This window comes from Olea europaea, chromosome 10, assembly GCF_002742605.1.
Source record: "Olea europaea var. sylvestris chromosome 10, O_europaea_v1, whole genome shotgun sequence".
NCBI lineage: Eukaryota > Viridiplantae > Streptophyta > Magnoliopsida > Lamiales > Oleaceae > Olea > Olea europaea.
The window spans coordinates 32,131,140-32,136,000 of record NC_036246.1 but is presented as its reverse complement, the minus strand read 5'-3'; positions in this window follow the sequence as shown (position 1 = coordinate 32,136,000).

Genomic DNA, 4,861 nt, shown 5'->3' with positions numbered 1-4,861 from the left:
AAAAAGAAACCGATGAACTTACTTATACCTCAATCATTTTACACCTATCTGATACTATTTTGAGAAAAGTAGAAAAATTAAAAATCACAAAAGATCTTTGAAAAAAGTTGGAAGATCTGTATTTGCTTAAATCCACTCCTAATAAATTTTATTTTCTTGAACGTTTCTTCAATTTTAAAATAGATCATTCAAAGGATCTTGATGACAATCAAGGTATTTTCAATAAACTTGTCCAAGATATTGTTAACTGTGAAGAAACTGTATCTAAAACATATAAGGCTATTATCTTGCTTAATTTGGAGTGTGGAAGATAGATTGAGGTTTGGGCCCTGATTTGCTTGGGTGTTGTGAATGTTAAGATTGGTATACTAAGCTCGGAAAATCCACTAATTGGAGGCCGATTTTTCAATATTTGGTATCAGAGCGGGGTTGTTCCTGGATTTCTGGCCTGAAACTGACCGGAGATTGGCTTGAAAATTACCAGAAAATTAGAAACGGGATCTGTCTAGATTTTTCAATTTTCTGTCGGATCTGTTTGCTTGATTTCTGGTGAAACGACTTACCTTTTGGACAAACTAAGACCACATGTTCAGCAGGTCGAGGCGCACTGGAGTGGGTGGCGTGTGGCCAGACCGACGACGCGTGGAGCTCCGGCATCGACACATGGCGGCGTGTAGCACCTCCTCCGACAACTGTGTCTTTAGGCAGTTTTCTCCAGACGACGAGACGGACCCTGCAGTAGTTTAGTTTTCAGTTTTGGTTGCTACTGTAAAATTTGGACGATTTTGCCCCTACATGTTCGTGATTCAATTTTACTCAATTAGTTGCTAGTGAATTTGAGGCAAATAGAGAAGGTCCAAAAGTAACAAATTCGCATTCCTCGTAATTTACGGACTCAGATAGGTCCGCTCTCGTATATTAACTTATCTTAGTTTAAATTTCAGTATTAGGAGATCACCATGTGGGGTGATCGTTAGGATTGGGGGTTGTCATTACTTGCAATCATTGCTTGTACTATAAATTATGATTACTTGCTCTTATTTTCTTAATTGAGTACTTATATTTGAACAAATTAGCGTATTGTGCTTTGTACTAAAACTATTGTGAAATTTCGTTTTGATTGGATATATCTTTTTTGTTGCATCGTAATTTTCACTGTGTTGTTACTTTCGTTAGAATACCTAGACCTTACCCATTCGAATGTCCCCTTGATCTAAGATCGCGAGTCTTACGAAATCCTGAGAATCTAAGACGTTGTCTATTGCGGTCGTAGGATTACTTTGTGTGACCTATTTGTGCATTTGATTGCTTCGTTTTTTCAAAAATGTCTTCACATTTCGAAATTGGTATTTTTAATAGAAAAGATGATTTTTCAATTTGGCAGCAAAAAATGAAGGGTATTTTGGTCTAACAAAAGGTTTCAAAAGTCATTGAAGGTAATTTTTCAACTAATTTTTCAAAAGAACAAAAAAAGAAACCGATGAACTTACTTATACCTCAATCATTTTACACCTATCTGATACTATTTTGAGAAAAGTAGAAAAATTAAAAATCACAAAAGATCTTTGAAAAAAGTTGGAAGATCTGTATTTGCTTAAATCCACTCCTAATAAATTTTATTTTCTTGAACGTTTCTTCAATTTTAAAATAGATCATTCAAAGGATCTTGATGACAATCAAGGTATTTTCAATAAACTTGTCCAAGATATTGTTAACTGTGAAGAAACTGTATCTAAAACATATAAGGCTATTATCTTGCTTAATTTCATGCTTGAGTCATATAAGAAAGTTAAAAATGTCATTAAGTATGGTAAGGGTATGTTGACACCTGAAATTGTCATAGATTCTCTTAGAAGTAAAGAGACAAAAATTAAGGCTGAAAATAAAGATAAGAGAAGTGGTGAGTTACACATGATAACGAGTAGGATGAAGTTTAAGCAAATGAATTTGGGTAGAGCTTAAAATAATAGTGATTCGAGTAGTGACTCGAGTGATGAAAGTGGTAAGATGAAGGGCAAGGGATGGGACAAGTCTAGTGGTAGGCGATGTTATAGTTATGTGAGAGGTGAGACGAATGTGGTTGATGGGTCGAGCTATGACCTAGCGAGGTCTATTGAGAGAGTTAACTTAGTCACTGCATATACATCCGTGTGTGATCCTTTCTGCATGTGTGTGATTGCCTAATTTGTTGCATGACTATATGTTGCACTTCAATTTGTTTGATATGTGTGTTTGCATGAATTTGAGGTAATGTAATTTCTTGGTGTGATCGTTATGCATAGTGGGTTAGGATGCATTAGCAGTATATTAGATGTCTTTTGGTAAGGTGGAGTATAGATGCCTAAGGGTATATGATGTTTTGTACTGGGGACGTGGAGTGTGATATTTGGATCACGAGTGGAGATGTGATCAAATGTGCAAAATCCTTTATCTGTGAAAGAGACCTTGTACAGGTGGAGCGTGAGAGAGGCACTTCTATCACTTTTGAAAGGTGAAGGCCCATTATCCACGTAGGTTGGAAGAAGTGATGTGGTGATAGAGGATTATCCCGAGAACTTAAGATCTATTGTGACTTGCCAGTTAGACATGAGTTGAGTGATTTGCTTAGTGAGCATGGTGGGCGATGAGAGGAGATATGTGTTCTCGAGGTGGGAGTAACACGAAATGGGATAGGAATAAGTGTGGTGAGATCTTTCATGGGGTCATTTATATATTTGTTGCATATGTGTTTGACCATGTGCTGATTAACTTGGTGTTAATCTATTGTTTTGTGTGAACGTGATTTTCTTAAAAGATCTGGGTAGTATCCTATATAATATCTTTATTACATGATTATTTGTTTGCTGTTAGACTTATTTCTACTTGGGTGTTTTTGAACCTTAGCCCCAGTGAGTACATGAAGCAGATATGGTGTGTGTTTCGGTTCGAAACACAAGGTAAGGTCTGTGATACCAATTTTATTAGATTACTTTAATTGTGCAAGTTTAAACATTGTGTTTTGGTTGTTTGCAGATTATTGGACATCAATGTGGAGATTGTTGGGTTTTTTGATACCCAATAATCTCGGACGATGATGTTAAACCGCTATTGGATAAATTAATTATCGACACCCAAAATTAAGGACCCGACCCTAAAATTGTTTGGACCATTGGAAGCAACCTAATTAATTAGTGTTGCTCATGGCCCGACTTTCACACTCATTGGACGGTTTATTTTGTTAGCCCACTTACTGGTATTTGTATTGGACTTGGCCCACACACCTTGACCTAACCTAATCTATATATACTAGCCTCCTTGGTCTTCTATGTGAACGTGTGTTTTTGTCTTGCATTATAGAAGAAAACTCCCTGCCTCTTTCTCTCTCGGTTGATTTTCTTCTTTTTTTTCATAACCTTTGTGGCTAAAAAACACCGTCCCTATTGTGTCCTTAGTGGGTACAAGGTAAAGCAATCGGAGTGTGGAAGATCGATTGAGGTTTGGGTCGTGATTTGTTTGGGTGTTGTGAAGGTTGAGATTGGTATGTTGAACCCGGAAAATCCACCAATTGGAGGCCGATTCTTCAACACCTGCATAACACATAATAATTAGCAAAATCATTACTCTATATGAATATAATGTCATACTCTCTAGTATAGATGGATTACCAATCTTGAATTTAGAATGTTCCATGTCTATTGCAGAATTTAATCACAGTTCATTATTACTCTCAGATGGTGCAGCCTCTTCATTCACTTGGCATGCTTCTAAGTTCGTCTAATTCCTCATAGTCTGTTGCACTATTATCTTCATTTTCATGTTGTTCCTCTCCCTGTTCATGGCTTACATTATTCATTCCTAAGTCAAATCCCTCACTTAACTTGAAGTATTTGCCATCATCCTGATTATTCATTGGTTCTTAATCATAATCAGAAAAAATTTCTAAGATATCTTCATTATCATCTTCTACCTCAAGTTCAATGTCCTAATCATCTGTATAGATAATGTTTCTTGCACCATCTTCTCTAGGTTGTGCATGCTTCTGTTCATCTTGTCCAGTAGTTGGTAACTAAAATGTGGGCTGGCATAACTCTATTATTTCAAAATGTGGTTGCTCTTCATCTACAAAGTCAATGTTATGTTCAACATGTGGCTACTCCTCATCTTGTATCCCAACATCAATAGCATCTTCTTCTATTATATATTCATTTGGCTCTATAACATTTACCTATGCCTGAACTCCATCCTCAGCCTTATCCACACCATCAGCCTCAACAACACCATTCCCAATTTCATCCACATCATCTCCTATCTCATCCACACCATTAGCTTCAACAAAACCATCCCCATTCTCATCCACACCATCTTTAATTTCATCAACAACCTAAAGATCATCGCCCTCTATTGTGTCATCGAAAATCTCAATAGCATATTATAGTTTCTATTCGATTTCACTATCCCTACTTAGATGTTCTTGTCCAACCTTAGGTTCAAGTGACAAATTACACTCTCCAGCATCTCACTAGTTCCAAGATCAATTACTACAACTGTTGAAGATATTTTATTATCCCAAGGCAATTCCAGAACTTAAACTTTAGGCAAACAATCAGGGTCGAAGCCAGGATTTGTGTTCAGTGCGAGTAATATTTTTTGACGTCGAACTTCGAGGTTTTGATCATATATTTAATGATGATAAAAAAATAAAACAATATTACAATAATACTAAAACCGACATAATTTATATATTAAACTTGTTCCTTGCGAGTTTTTATATTTTGATATCGTTGTACAATAACTTCATTATCGAACTTCAAAAATATATCTTTTTCTGCATAAACAATTATGCTAATATTCATCCACCGATCACCCATCCAATTGAGCAATT